This window comes from Schistocerca serialis, chromosome 5 (genome assembly GCF_023864345.2).
Source record: "Schistocerca serialis cubense isolate TAMUIC-IGC-003099 chromosome 5, iqSchSeri2.2, whole genome shotgun sequence".
Lineage (NCBI taxonomy): Eukaryota > Metazoa > Arthropoda > Insecta > Orthoptera > Acrididae > Schistocerca > Schistocerca serialis.
The window spans coordinates 366,144,860-366,161,838 of NC_064642.1; the positions used below are offsets into that span (position 1 = coordinate 366,144,860).

General features: G+C 42.0%; 1 non-coding gene across 1 annotated transcript; it reads right to left on the reverse strand.

The window, feature by feature from the left end:
• Positions 1-1,305: 1,305 nt before the first annotated feature.
• Trnas-gga (transfer RNA serine (anticodon GGA)) lies at positions 1,306-1,380 on the reverse strand. The gene has a single exon. It is a non-coding gene; the product is annotated as a tRNA-Ser (tRNA).
• Between the last annotated feature and the right edge of the window lie 15,599 nt (positions 1,381-16,979).

Genomic DNA, 16,979 nt, shown 5'->3' on the forward strand with positions numbered 1-16,979 from the left:
CGCCTGATGAATAACCAGTAGAATATCTACAAGACGTAGTGTAGAAACCTGCTCATGTAGGAGATAGCTACATAGATCAGTGAGTTCTGTCTGCCTACTCACACAATATATCTGTCAGCGTTCTTTCAGCGGTCTACTGCTTACTTCTCGAGTCGACTCACTCCATTTTGCTGTAGGAGTCTTAGAAGATATAAAGTATGTCTTGAGGTGTGACGCCTTTTTCTGCTAGTCCGTGTGAGAGTCTGTTTGCCGGGAGAGGAAGGGGAATATTTCGCAAAATACCATCCAGTAGATTACAGGATTATCAGGGTTATGAATACATACACATAAAATAATTGTTTATTTTCCTAATTCACTTAGTATACAAACACAAACATTATTTCATATTTCCACAAAAGTAATAAAAGTCTTATAAAACAATCATTTAGCATAAAACTATCTTCTGATAGGCCATTATTTACGCCGATTGTCACTTTCGTTCTATCCATAGCTAATCAAGGGAAAGCCTATTGAAGCTCTTTCTCATTAATTTCTTTCGCTATTTTACAAAATACTACGCATGTCACCTTCCATAAATGCATCGTCACGGAGAACTGGTGTTATCACAGTCTGGTGCGATTTCTTCAGGAAATACGGTTTCGAATTGTGTGAGGTTTTTTACTGTTATAGAAACATAGCATGTGACAGATGGAAGCACTGTGAAAGATTACTAGACGAGAACTAAAGGTACATGGCATCGTGCAACTTTATCACCTTATTTATCTGATGTTTGGTTTTCAGAAGGAATAGTAATACTGTGGGGTCATTTACTGTTACATTCTTTGATGAATGGTTACAAGCTATGTGTACAATGTGGATTTCTATTTACAATTGTGCTGTTCATCAGTCATCCTCGCTAATGGTATATATGCTACCTGCAGTTCCATGTTGTGAGCCTTGTGAAGGTCTCTTCTGATGCTGCAAATATGGTCGCCATATCTTTAACCTAATTACGTGATGTGCGTAGTTTCACAAATATTGTCTACCACAGCCGATGTCCTCTTCTTCCATTGTCTAAGGAAGTACTGCGTGCACTCGTCAAATGATCCCAGCAGTCAAGCGACATACAAATCGGTTTATCACATGGAAATTTGCACAGAATCCTAAAAACGTCTTCAACCTGAATCACAGTAATTAATATGTAGATCCGTAAATTTTTGAACAGAAGGAGGCTCATGTACGGGTTGCAAGAGACCACAGTAGAATGGTAGATGACGATGACAAAATATTAAATTACATTGAAACTTCCTGGCGGATCAAAACTGTGTGCCGGACCGAGACTCGAACTCGGGACCTTTGCCTTTCCCGGGCAAGTGCTCTACCAACTGAGCTACCCAAGCACGACTCACGCCTCGTCCTCACAGCTTTACTTCCGCCAGTACCTCGTCTCCTACCTTCCAAACTTACAGAAGCTCTCCTGCGAACCTTGCTGAACTAGCACTCCTGAAAGAAAGGATATTGCGGAGACACGGCTTAGCCACAGCCTGGGGGATGTTTCCAGAATGAGATTTTCACTCTGCAGCGGAGTGTGCGCTGATATGAAACTTCCTGGCGGATTAAAACTGTGGCTAAGCCATGTCTCCGCAATATCATTTCTTTCAGGAGTGCTAGTTCTGCAAGGTTCGCAGGAGATCTTCTGTAAGTTTGGAAGGTAGGAGACGAGGTACTGGCGGAAGTAAAGCTGTGAGGACGAGGCGTGAGTCGTGCTTGGGTAGCTCAGTTGGTAGAGCACTTGCCCGCGAAAGACAAATGTCCCGAGTTCGAGTCTCGGTCCGGCACACAGTTCTAATCCGCCAGGAAGTTTCATATCAGCGCACACTCCGCTGCAGAGTGAAAATCTCATTCTATTAAATTACATTGATATGATTTAGAAACGACAAATCCATCGATGATGGAAGTCGGACCTTCCGGGTGTTCTGCCCTGCAAATCACTGAACTTATCTTAGTAGCGTATTAACAGATAACTTAAGAGCTGAGGAAGAAATCAGGCATTACAGTTAAATTAAAGAAAAAGTTGTATATGGGTAGGACTTCAAAATGTAGTTATGCAAATATATGTTCTATATATTCTCCACTCCCCTAACGAAAAGAGCACGGCATTTGGGTGTAAATGAAGCACACTGACTGCTGAAAGTAGTGTTTAAGGTCAGGAAAACTATTGTCGTGTTCTACATATTGGAAAACTATTGTCGGTTTTGCTTATTTCTTATCTAACGGAGACAGTGGTAACACAACACGGCATGGATTACAATTTTAGAAGGATGGGATTTAAATGGGTGTACAGAACACTGGACAACTCTTTAGGTTCAGTGAATGAAAGCATGTATCCTTCAATTGTAATTAAAAACAAATGAGAAAACAACACAGGATTTAAGACAGATAAACTGGTATGGAAGTGCAGAAAGCATCGATGATCGTCGAAACTTGCCAGCATTTCTTCTAATAGCACACAGCTCCCATTTCAGGAACAGCTATTAGGCTGCGTGATAGCGCACTTGATATTGGCTACTAGTGAAAGACTGTCCAGAGCCATATTGAAGAGACTCAATGACCATGTGAACTCAGTACCTGCAAAGCAGCGTCTTCGGCTCCCTTACGTCAACGATATTCTACGCGCTGTTTTGTTGCCCTTAATGGTTAGCCATCCTGGGGTTACATTTCAGCAAGATAATGCCCCTCCGCAAACGGCGAGGGTTTCTACTGCTTGTCATTGTTCTTGCCAAACCCAACCTTGGCCAGCAAGGTCGCCGAATTCGTCCCCAATTGAGAACGTCTGGAGCATTATGGCCAGGCCGCTCCAAACAGCTTGGGACTTAGACGATCTAACACACCAACTGGACAGAATATGGCACGATATCCCTCAGGAGGACATCCAACAATGCTATCCATCAATGCCAGCATTAGGGCCAGATGTGGACCAAGCGTTATTAGAAGTTCTTTCTCTTGAATAAATCATCCAGTGTTCTGAAATTGTAATCATTTGTTTTCTGTACATGGACACTTACTGATTTCCGCCCCATTCAGATAACTCCTTCGTAGTGCGTCATTATTTTTCTTGTTTCAGTGTATTTTGGCCAACTGATTTCCATTGACAAGTCTTGTATAATTGTCAGTTGGTCCTGGGTTGAATAAAGATAAGTAAATACTGTTCAAAAAAGGAACTACAATGAATAACTCATGATGCAGAAATTATACCTAGAATTTTCTGTGATAGTACGGAATAAGCCCCTCTGTCAACACACCGTTGGTACAAAAAGTTCGGAGACTGATTTTATTCTTAGCGGAGTAACGACGGTGATCGCTTGAATAACGACTGTAAACAAGAGATGCGCATCGGACCAGTGAGTTACGAGTAGTCAGCGTTGGACAGTGGAATGTGTTAATCTGTTGTGTAAGAAATCGCAATCGAGCAACATTTCTCTATCAGGTGAACAGAACATTCTCCAGACCGTTTTCCAGAAAAGGAAAATGTTTGAAAATTTGTCTCACACACCTTGACTCAAGAACGAAAACAACTAAATGTAGGTGGCTCCCGCGACTTTACTGAAATGCAAAACGCGAACAATTCAGTTCTGGAGAAGATCATCACAGTGATGAGAGTGTTATCAGTACCAGCCTACTACAAAACGACAAATGCAGAAAGTCACATGGAGGGCCAACGCTTTAACGACATGAACGAAATTCGAGGAGATATGAAGGACGAGTTGAACCGCATCCCAAAGAAGGACTTTTTTGACAGTTTCACCTGGTTTTATGGACATTCTATGCGTTTTACTCAGGTTGGAGAGACCATGTAGAAGACCTAAAGCATTCGGATCACCATCTCAACCTTTCCCTGTTTTTACACTGATCATCCAGGACATTAAGACTACCTATCTAGTAGGCGGTATGTCCACCTTCGGCACTGATAACAATGGCGACGCATCGTTGCACGGAAGCAATGGAGGGAGCTGACACCTCATCTGCAAACACAAGTCGCCTAATTCCCGTTAATTCCGGGGAGGGGGCGAAGAGTTCTAACGCCACGTCCAGTCACATCCCAGATGAGTTCGATCGGGTTCAGATCTGTCGAGTTGGAGGACCAGCGCATTAACTGGAACTCGCCACTGTGTTCCTCGGACCACTCCATCACAATCCTGGCCTTGCAACATGATGCATCATCTTGGTGAAAAATGCCGATGCAGTCGAGAACGTGATCTGCGCCCAGTGTGAGATGCTCCTTGGCTGTCATGGTGCCTTGAACGAGCTCCAGTGTTCCCACGGATGCCCATGTGAAAGAACATAATGGAGCCGCCGCCAGATTGTCTGTATCCTGCAGTGCAGGTATCAAGGAGCTGTTCCTCTGGAAGACGACGGATTCGCAGCCGCCCATTGTCATGATGAAGAAGGTATCGGGATTCATCAGACCATGCTACAGCGTCAACGTCCAGTGCCGACTGTCACGTTTTAGTTTCAGTAGTAGCTGCTGATATTGTGGTGTTAATGGGTCGTCGGCTGCGGAGACTAATCGTTAGGAGTGTTCGGTGCACTGTGTGTTCAGACACACTTGTACTATGCCGAGCATTAAACTCTGGTATTAGTTCCGCCACGGTTCGCCACCCGTCCTATTTTACCAGTCTGCCCAATCTACAACGTCTGACATTTGCAATGAGGTGAAAAAAATAAAAATAAAAACACCTCTAGCCGTCCTTATGATTTTATTTTATTTTGTCTCTACCCGATTTGACGCTTCATTGCGTCATCTTCAGGCTGTTTTTGATGCGGTACAGCCTGAAGATGACCCAATGAAGGGTCGAAACTGGTAGCGACAAAATAAAATAAAATCATAAGGACGGCTGTAGCTGTTTTTATTTTTTGTCACGGTAATAAACGGCCCTAGTCCCAGAGATGTCCTGCTAATAGGATGAACATACAAAAGTTTGCAATGAGGAGTGACCTCTCAACCCCACGACGTCTGGACGTGGTATCACCCTGGTTTCGTCACGTATTAAAGAGACGCACCACTGCACTCCTTGAACACCGGACAAATCATGCAGAGTCCGAAATGCTCGTACAAGACTCCTGGTCGTCACAATCTGCCCCCGGTAAAACTCAGATAGATCGCGTGCCTTCCCCATTCTACACACGAAGACCACGCTCACTCATACCACATACACCGTGCGTGTGTCTGACTAGCAGTCATTCCTCGCCAGGTGACGCTGCTATCATCTGGACAGGTTTATATTGATAGTAGGTCGGTGATCATAATGTTCTGGGTGATGAGTGTATTAATACAGTGTGGAAACTTTCTGGACTGACAGGGTATGTATACCAGTTCGATTTTACACAGAGTACGCGAAGTAACTTGCCCCTCTTCTTGCAGCGGTTTACCGTAGGTCTCTAGAAGAGCGTAGCGTTCCGAAAGATTGGAAAAGGGCTCAGGTCATCCTCGTTTCCAAGAAGGGACGTCAAACAGATGTGCAGAACTATAGACCTATATCTCTAACGTCGATCAGTTGTAGAATTTTGGAACACGTATTATGTTCGAGTATAATGACTTTTCTGGAGACTAGAAATTTACTCTGTAGGAATCAGTATGGGTTTCGAAAAAGATGATCGTGTGAGACCCAGCTGGCGCTATTCGTCCACGAGACTCAGAGGGCCATAGACACGGGTTCACAGGTAGATGCCGTGTTTCTTGACTTCCGCAAGGCGTTCGATACAGTTCCCCACAATCGTTTAATGAACAAAGTAAGAGCATATGGACTATCAGACCAATTGTGTGATTGGATTGAAGAGTTCCTAGATAACAGAACGCAGCATGTCATTCTCAATGGAGAGAAGTCTTCCGAAGTAAGAGTGATTTCAGGTGTGCCGCAGGGGAGTGTCATAGGACCGTTGCTATTCACAATATACGTAAATGACCTGGTGAATGACATCGGAAGTTCACTGAGGCTTTTTGCAGATGATGCTGTAGTATATCGAGAGGCTGTTACAATGGAAAATTGTACTGAAATGCAGGAGGATCTGCAGCGAATTGACGCATGGTGCAGGGAATGGCAATTGAATGTCAATGTACACAAGTGTAATGTGCTACGAATACATAGAAAGAAAGATCCGTTATCATTTAGCTACAATATAGCAGGTCAGCAACTGGAAGCAGTTAATTCCATAAATTATCTGGGAGTAGGCATTAGGAGTGATTTAAAATGGAATGATCATATAAAGTTGTTCGTCGGCAAAGCAGATGCCAGACTGAGATTCATTGGAAGAATCCTAAGGAAATGCAATCCGTAAACAAAGGAAGTAGGTTACAGTAAACTTGTTCGCCCACTGCTTGAATATTGCTCAACAGAGTGGGATCCGTAGCAGACGGGGTTGCTAGAAGAGATAAGATCCAACGGAGAGCAGCGCGCTTAAACTCCAATGGAAGACTTTGCAGGAGAGACGCTCAGTAGCTCGGTACGGGCTTTTGTTGAAGTTTCGAGAACATACCTTCACCGAGGAGTCAAGCAGTATATTGCTCCCTCCTACGTATATGTCGCGAAGAGACCATGAGGATGAAATTAGAGAGATTAGAGCCCACGCAGAGGCATACCGACATCTGTCTTCACACGAACAATACGGGACTGGAATAGGAGGGATAACCGAAAGAGGTACTCAAAGTGCTCTCCACCACACACCGTCAGTTGTCTTGCGGAGTATGGATGTAGATGTAGATGTATGTAGCTGCTAGAATGAGAAATGATCGTACAAGTGATATTAGTCACTGCATGATTGCGTTGTTCTCAAAGTTTCTACTTCACCCTAGATTGAACTAAAGAAATGCTCTCAGAAGAACTGCTGTTTTCATTTCTGCATTTGGTAGTGATATCACTGATTTCAACTGTTTTGGTACACCAAGCCGCAGAGGCGAATGAGCTCTTGACGATGATATGATTGTGGTGGAGACCATGCCACATGAATCATGAATGCTACTGCACTGTGTTACAGGGATGAAAAACTTGGAAGCTGCACACCTCGGTTCGACGGGAGCAGGATGTGTGTCAAGATTGTCAGCCAGGAGAAAGGACTGTGGTGTTTGGAGACATTGGCACTAGGTCTATTGATGCATGCTGTCGTTGTCACAGGAATGCATCAGTGGGTTAGATGTTTCAGTCTGCACGTGTCGGCCCTGTGATAGCACAGAGCTTTGTTAGCTTTTAGACTGATTACGGTGGCGCGATCAGAGCGGACGACGGGTGGCTTGTCAAGGCAGATCGAGTGTTGGACGTCGCTGCCGCGGTGTGGTGCACCAGGGGCCGCTGAGTGCCAGACTCCCCTGGCGGCGGCTACGGCGGAGGGGTGGGCGGCGGCGGCGGCCGCAGCGAGACGAGGCAGGCCCTGTGCTGCAGGCTCTGGCTGCGGTAGGCCCACAGCAGCGCGCCGGACCCGGACCCCGACCCCACCGCGGGCGGCTCCTCTCAGCACGACGACAGCAGCGCCCGCCGCCTCAGCCGGTACTCGGTCGGCGTCAGCATGCCCCTACACAGGCGCACTGTCTCACACAATTCCACTTAACCCTTGACAAACTAACAACATTATACACCGAAGAGGCAAGAGTCATGGGGTAGCGATAAGAGCATATATATATAAGGTTCGCCGATGACATTGTAATTCTGTCAGAGACAGCAAAGGACTTGGAAGAGCAATTGAACGGAATGGACAGTGTCTTGAAAGGAGGATATAAGATGAACATCAACAAAAGCAAAACGAGGATCATGGAATGTAGTCGAATTAAGTCGGGTGATGCTGAGGGAATTAGATAAGGAAATGAGACACTTAAAGTAGTAAATGAATTTAGCTATTGGTCGAAGTAGAGAGGATATAAAATGTAGACTGGGAATGGCAAGGAAAGCGTTTCTGAAGAAGAGAAATTTGTTAACATAGAGTATTGATTGAAGTGTCAGGTAGTCGTTTGTGAAAGTATTTGTATGGAGTGTAGCCATGTATGGAAGTGAAACATGGACGATAAATAGTTTGGACAAGAAGAGAATAGAAGCTTTCGAAATGTGGTGCTACAGAAGAATGCTGAAGATTAGATGGGTAGATCATGTAACTAATGAGGAGGTATTGAATAGAATAGGGGACAAGAGGAGTTTGTGGCACAACTTGACAAGAAGAAAGGACTGGTTCGTAGGGCATGTTCTGAGGCATCAAGGGATCACAAATTTAGCATTGGAGGGCAACGTGGAGGGTAAAAATCGTATGGGGAGACCAAGAGATGAATACATTAAGCAGATTCAGAAGGATGTAGGTTACAGTAAGTACTGGGAGATGAAGAAGCTTGCACAAGATAGAGTAGCATGCAGAGCTGCATCAAACCAGTCTCAGGACTGAAGACCACAACAAGATATATGTATATAGTGTCATGTAATTTTTGTGTGTAATGTAATATCTTGCATAAACACCTTTTATTAACCTGACAAGTTCCACACCATTACGAAGTGTCCTATTCGTGACCTATGGAACAAGTACTAATTTAATCTCTAATCTTGTTTTATAAATAAAACTGCCTTTTCCTGCTGCTAGTCACTTTATTTATCCCATACGCGTTTCGCCTTCCCCTGTCCTAAGGCATCATCAGTGGATCTATAACGATACAGTTTTGTTAGTTTTACATTATCAGACAGTTCACTTCGCAATTTTTTTTGTACAAAAATAGTAATTACTTACGATTTGGTGATCTGCGTTTCCTCACATTTGGTCTGGAGGTCGCACTACCAATTTTATCACTGCCATATAACCACATCTTTGTCTTCTCGCCTCCCACGCACTGTTCACCATGTTCCTCACTCTTTTTTGTGGTGGACTATTGTTCTTTTGTCACTCGATACAACTATTTCGTCGTACACTGTTTTTCACAATGTAAATATTGCGACTCCATTACGTGTTTCATCTTCTTTGGTATGTGAAACATGGTGAACAGTGTGTGGAAGGCGAGAAGACAAAGATGTGATTATATGGCAGTGATAAAAGTGGTAGTGCGACCTCCAGACCAGATGTGAAGAAACGCAGATCACCAAATCGTAAGTAATTTCTATTTTTGCACAAAAAAATCACGAACTGAACTGTCTGATAATATAAAAGTAACAAAACTGTATCGTTATAGATTCCACTGACGATGCCTACCGAGCGGTCTACGGCGCTGCAGTCATGGACTGTGCGGCTGTTCCCGGCGGAAGTTGGAGACCTCCCTCGGAAATGGATGTCTGTGTTTGTCTTTAGGATAATTTAGGGTAAGTAGTGTGTAAGCTTAGGGACTGATGAGCTTAGCAGTTAAGTCCCATAAGATTTCACACACATTTGAACGTTTTTTTGATGATGCCTTAGAACAGGAGAAGGCGAAACGCGTGTGGGATAAATAGAGTAACTAGCAGCAGGAAAAGGCAGTTTTATTTACAAAATCAAGCATTTATATGCTTGCTGCGGAGGATGGCCACACAAACAAACTTGCATATACAAATGGCGGTAGTGTTGCGTGTACAAGGTATAAAGGGGCAGTTCATTTGTGGAGCAGTCATTTTTACTGAGGTGTTTCATATAAAAAGATTTCCGATGTGATTGTGGCCGCACGACGAGAATTAACAGAATTTGTACGCGGAATGGTACTTTGAGCTGGACGCGACATACTCCAGAGTATTTGGAGAAGGGGCAGCAAGAATTTGACTGTTGTTGGGTTGATAACAGGCACTTATATGTTCATTCGCCCATTATTGATACTAGCTCTGCAAAGTATTCAGAGGTTTAAAAAGGAGGGGTGCTTGTGCGGGTGCAGAAAGTCTTGAGAAGGAAACTGATAGTGTGAGCGTAGCTGATATGCAAAGTAGTAACATTGTAGAAGTTAAGGGGAGCGCTTTTAAACTGTCAGCTCCAATATCTTGCGAAAATGCGGAGTCTGACACCTGTAGTGCTGTACAGTGTTTGAGTAGTGATATGGGTGGCATTGTCTTAGGTTCAGTGGTACCCACCTAGTCTATATCGCTTAACCGCTGTCACAGGCCATATCCAGTTGCAGGTTGCCTATCTAACGGCTTCCAGAGCCTACAAATATTTGATTTTGTATATTTCGTGTAATTATTGACCAAACACAAGAAGTTAAAATGCTGTCATAATCTGCCCGCTAAGCGGTATAATTTTATATTAAAAAACATCATCTTGGGGTTGAAGCTCTTTTTTTCCGTGTTTGCTTTAATAATACGTAAGTTTTTGAATAGGGACTGCCTTTAGCAAAACATAATTTTGTTTTTTAACCCAAACATGTTTCAATGCAGTAGTAGCGTCTTCAGTGAGCTTTTATTTTTCATCTGTTAAAGATAAAGAGTGTTCTTTGCTGTTTGTATACATGTAGCTATTAGTTTGAAAATCGTAATTACAGATAATTGAAAAAATATTTGAAAAAACACACGAATTCATACCTTTTTACCACATGATGTGGTTTTTCTGATTTCTTGTGTTTCTACGGTGACCGTTTTGTTCCACAGTTTGTCATCTGTAACCACTTATACCTTAAACTAGATAAATTACGATTTGAAAACTTGTTATTTCTATGCCTGAAATTATTTAATTCTGTGTGTGTGTGTGTGTCTATTTACATAATGTTTTCTTTTTATTCATCTTCATCACTGTCAAATACTATATATTGAGTTGCCACTGTCACTGTCACTGTTTCACTGTTTACCAGCTGTAGAAACAAACATGGTGGGCAGTGGAACAGTTGAAGGTGTAAAAACAAAATGGCTGACAGTGGAACAGTTGAAGGTGCTCCTGGCAGTTGTTCTGAATCTTTCAGAGGTGCCTGTGATATTTCGTGTGTGTGTGTGTGTGTGTGTGTGTGTATGTGTGTGTGTGTGTGTGTGTGTGAAAAGGGAGGGAGGGAGAGACACACACACAGAGAGAGAGAGAGAGAGAGAGTGTGACAATAGGTTTTAGGAATCTTGTGTGTGTGTGTGTGTGTGTGTGAAAAAGGAGAGAGAGAGAAACATTAGGTTTTAGGATTTTATATTAAAAGTTTAATACAGTAAGACAAGCATTACAGTTAGAAACTGCATCTGTCTTGACGGAGCACAAATACCCAGATTATATTCATCCAGTATTTGAGAATAACGGCACTCTAGGACTACCAACAAATAGTGCACACAATTTCTAACATTTAGTAATTTTTTCTATTTAACACCTCCACGAAATGATGAAATGTAAAAAGTTTATCGCTTACTATATTTTCGCTGTTCATGCAGTCAAACTTCAACATCAGGCATGATTTTTTAATTTGTTACTTCTTTACTATCGGAACTATATGCAACCCAGTATGCAGACAGCATCTACATATACCACTGGATTTACCTGCAGCAAATTATCGTTGTACGATACGAAGTTCAGGAGGTATGACATCGTAAACATTGAGGAGCGTGAAGAACTAGCTTCTCCTTAAAGCGAAGAGCAGAACACCCGAACTATACTCATCCACTGTTTCATGAAGAGAGCACTTAGCGACATCCAACAAATTTTATGAATAATTTCAAACCTTTCGTAAACTTTTTTCGCTTTAAGTTAAATATTTAACACGTTAACTCATTTGTTAACGTGTTAAATATATGACAAAGTGAAAAGCGAAAAAAAAGGTGGGAATTTAAGGAGATGGGACTGGATAAACTGAAAGAACCAGAGGTTGTACAGAGTTTCAGGGAGAGCGAAGGGAACAATTGACAGGAATGGGGGAAAGAAATACAGTAGAAGAAGAATGGGTAGCTTTGAGGAATGAAACAGTGAAGGCAGCAAAGTAGGTAAAAAGGCGATGGCTAGTAGAAATCCTTGGGTAACAGAAGAGATATTTAATTTAATTGATGAAAGGAGAAAATACAAAAATGCAGTAAGTGAACCAGAAAAAAGGAATACAAACGTCTGAAAAATGAGATCGACAGGAAGTGCAAAATGGCTAAGCAAGGATGGCTAGAGGACAAATGTAAGGATGTAGAGGCTTATCTCACGAGGGGTAAGATAGATACTGCCTACAGGAAAATTAAAGAGACCTTTGGGGAAAAGAGAACCACTTGCATGAATATCAAGAGCTAAGCAGAAAGGTGGAAGGAGTATATAGAGGGTCAATACAGGGGCGATGTTCTTGAGGACAATATTATGGAAATGGAAGAGGAGGTAGATGAAATGGGAGATATGATACTGCGTGAAGAGTTTGACAGAGCACTGAAAGACCTAAGTCGAAACAAGGCCCCGGGAGTAGACAACATTCCATTAGAACTACTGACAGCCTTGGGAGAGCCAGGCCTAACAAAACTCTACCATCTGGTGAGCAAGATGTATGAGACAGGCGAAATTCCATCAGACTTCAAGAATTCCAATCCCAAAGAAAGCAGGTGTTGACAGATGTGAAAATTACCGAACTATCAGTTTAATAAGTCACAGCTGCAAAATACTAACGCGAATTCTTTGCAGACGAATGGAAAAACTCTTAGAAGCTGACCTCGGGGAAGATCGGTTTGGATTCCGGAGAAATGTTGGAACACGTGAGGTAATACTGACCCTACAACTTATCTTAGAAGAAAGATAAAGGAAAGGCAAACCTACGTTTCTAGCATTTGTAGACTTAGAGAAAGCTTTTGACAATGTTCACTGGAATACTCTCTTTCAAATTCTGACGGTGGCAGGGGTAAAATACAGGGAGCGAAAGGCTATTTACAATTTGTGCAGAAACCAGACGGCTGTTATAAGAGTCGAGGGACATGAAAGGGAAGCAGTGGTTGGGAAGGGAGTGAGACAGGGTTGTAGCCTCTCCCCGATGCTATTCAATCTGTATATTGAGCAAGCAGTGAAGGAAACAAAAGAAAGATTCTGAGTAGGAATTAAAATACATGGAAAAGAAATAAAAACTTTGAGGTTCGCCGATAACATTGTAATTCTGTCAGAGATAGCAAAGGACTTGGAACAGTAGTTGAACGGAATGGACAGTGTCTTGAAAGGAGGGTATAAGATGAACATCAACAAAAGCAAAACGAGGATCATGGAATGTAGTCAAATTAAATCGGGTGATGCTGAGGGAATTAGATTAGGAAATGAGACACTTAACGTAGTAAAGGAGTTTTGCTGTTTGGGGAGCAAAATAACTGATGATGGTCGAAGTAGAGAGGATATAAAATGTAGACTGGCAATGGCAAGGAAAGCGTTTCTGAAGAAGAGAAATTTGTTAACATCGAGCATTGATTTAAGTGTCCGGAAGTCGTTTCTGAAAGTATTTGTATGGAGTGTAGCCATGTATGGAAGTGAAACATGGACGATAAATAGTTTAGACAAGAAGAGAATAGAAGCTTTCGAAATGTGGTGCTACAGAAGAATGCAAAAGATTAGATGGGTAGATCACATAACTAATGAGGAGGTATTGATAGAATTGGGGAGAAGAGGAGTTTGTGGCACAACTTGAAGAAGGGATCGGTTGGTAGGACATGTTCTGAGGCATCAAGGGATCACCAATTTGGTACTGGAGGGCAGCGTGGAGGGTAAAAATCGTAGAGGGAGACCAAGAGATGAATACACTAAGCAGATTCAGAAGGATGTAGGCTGCAGTAAGTACTGGGAGATGAAGAAGCTTGCACAGGATAGAGTAGCATGGAGAGCTGCATCAAACCAGTCTCAGGACTGAAGACCACAACAACAACAACAACTCATTTGTAAAGTAATCAGATGCCTGAAGCTATTTTATACATGGGCGTTCTATTCTTTAAATAGTCGAAGGTTTGGTGCTGGGTTATGCTGGGTGTTGTGGAGAGGCTGCGGATCCTGAGCCAGCTGTAAAGGGAAGTACATGCACCAATCATCTCTGTGCCATGCGGAGTGTAACTGCGGACGGTAATTTTCTTGAAGGTACTGCTATAAGTTATGTTGTAAAAGTTGTGGATAATGAAGTAGTACAGACGCATTTATTTCTGGAAGCCGCAGGTTGGTCGCCGTCTGTAGTAGTGCAGCCTCCTCAGAAAGAGAAAGGCAGGAAGAGAAAGGGAAACGTGCTTGTAAGGCTAATGATCAGCCCAAAAAACCGAATTCTTTTAGGAATGTGTGCCTCAGGATGAGGAGTTTCATGAAATTGATGTTACCTGCAATGTCATAGGTACTGAGAGTAAGAGAAGACGTCGTGTTCTTGTTCTTTCGCAGTGCACTGTGGAACTCGGAGAGGCATTGTTTCGGGCTAAGGAAACGGTTGCAAATGATACTCTATCGCAAGTTTATCCAGTCATGAGGGCAGAACCAATTAAACTGAGCACTAAATCGTTCAGATTCAGTTCACAGGAAAGGTACAGGGAAATTGTTTTGGGTAAAAGAAGGTAGAAGGAAACAAAGCATACCAAGAAGCTGTCACCTTTTAAATACTGTTGAAGTAAAGGGAATAAGTGTAACTACCATCAAATATCTTGTTTGTGTGGTAGTGACATGTGTGTTTTTTGTATGAGCATAGTTTTGGCATGCTTTTTCCGAGAAACCAAAAGGAAAATTTTTGTTGCGAAGACAAAGTTCTGGAGACGTGCCAAAGAAGCGAGTTAAGAAGCCACCTGATAAACAAAGAGGAATATTTAGAAGGAGAAACAATTGAAAGGAAACATTTATTGTTACGTGACTGTTAAGGAATTTATTCAGAGGAGAGAATTTCGGAATTTTATTTTACTAATTTGTTGTGTGATGATTCAAAACAGCCATTTAAACCGCCAATGTACCACGCTGAATTAGAGCAATGAAAAGTGAAGAATACTGTATCTTTTTTACAGAGTGAAGTGGAGTGAACAGAAATGAAATTTCCAGAAAAGTTCTGTACTGTTATGTCGGAAGGCAAATGGAGATAACATTCAAACATTTGTTTGCCCAGATTGGCAGTGAACAAGTCTGATAGGGAAGTTATGAATCTCAAAGTTGGCGACGCTGTCAGTTGACTTTATGACAAACGTTGGATGCAGGGCAGAAGTTGCTTACTTCGAACTTTATTTATAAGTATCAGTCAGAACTGTGTTGTTTTAATATAAGTAAATCTACCAAATTTGCAACGCCATTTCATCTTAATCAAAAGTTCAGTTTTAATTTATCGTTTTACGTAATTTGTGTTTCGGCTAATTCGGAATGTAGGGTTGTGAATAGAAACACTAATTTGTTATTTAGAATGCAGAGATTTTGTTGACGCATGTTAAAAAAATGGGCGATTAAACCTCTTTATTTTAACAGATGAGGAGTCATTTTTTAGTCTTGAATATGTTGTTCGAAAGCTCTTTGTTACTTCTGGAGTATGACTTGTAGATTCAGACATCAATTCTAAACATGATGTTAGTGAGTTAATGTATTAATGAACAAACCAAATTCAACAATTTCATGTTACAATACAATTTTATATATATATATATATATATATATATATATATATATATATATATATATATATATATATATATAACTATTTTTATTTGTAGAACAAAATAAAAAACTACAATGCATGCAATATTTTTATGTTTTGCCTTAAATAAACCTCATTTTTATTCTTATAACTTTTTTTTATGTTCTTCTGCATCTTAAACAGATTTTGACATGTCCCTATTCACCCCAAAGACTAGTAAATCCAAAAACAATAGGATTAACATTGCTTTTTCTACTAACCCCTCTCTACGGGGTGAATGGAAACACCAAGTTTTTAATTATTTAATTATTTAATTATAAGTATAAGTTATGCATAACACCTATAGCCCCATATAACTTTGATTTTCATATTTCTTTTCAAAATTATCAATTTCTTCTTTGAAAATTGCAAACTGTTTCCCTTCACCCCATTTTATGGCGTCAGCCTGTGAAACACTGTCTAGATTATTTTATCCAAGAATGTAAACAGGTCACAATCAAGGGCTGTTCCAACGTCGATCAGCAGAACGACATCATAGAAAGGCAATGGGTCATCAGTTGGAGAAAGAAGGAATGCTTAAAGTGCAAGAGCGTTCACTCAGGATGCTGAAAAAGCAGAAGCCGCCAGGCAGTACCACTGAAAGGCGAAGTTTTGAAACCTTATAGCTCCAGCTGGGCTTCTGGAGGAACTGAATAAGCACAAAAATTGGGTCACTCCAGCCTGCAATGAGTTCCAGGGTAGGAGTGCTGATAATGATAAATACCGACCAGCCTGCTCACATATTTACATCTCCAAACCAGGCTCTCTTTCTCAGTTCTTCATTATAACCAGCAGCATACAGACTCCTGCCTAAGCTGAGATCTGCATGCAGTCAACGTGGTGCCTTCATTCCGCTGATTACCTGTTGTTGCCATCCGCCTCCTTGGTGGGCCGTGAGTTCAAGCCTGGGTAGGCTTGCTGCCCATTACAATAATCACTCTTATCCAACTGCACGGATCTCTACTGGTGCTGACCATCGCCTGTGTTGTGTACACTGACATTTTTGGTCCCATAATTTAAACACTGGATCCTACAGAACAGCCATGAGGAGCTTCCATGGTCATCCCTTGCTGACGACACGACATTTGCATCGCACTTCTCTGGCTGCGTTGACGTCATCAGCTGGGTCTTCCTGCAGGCATTGCCTGCTACCTGGGCGAAACGTTAATGCTGACACACCACGTACTAGCAGCCAACTACGTCAATGAGGCCAACAACCTTCTCTCTAACTATAGTCCCATCCTTTAAATGGACATGAACAGAGAACTATTGCAACCGGAGATGTTTTGCTTACGGTTCGCCACACTATTCCAGTCACCTACACCTACACCTACAGCGCACTTCCAGGGGGATATGGTGCTCCACCCTGATTTTCCATCAACCGATTTATCCACCATCATAAGAGTCGCGTCCCGACCCCTAAACCACACAACTGTACTTCATGGACATCCTGTATCCTCATATGTTACCTCTCATATGACGTTATCGTGGTTCCTTTTTT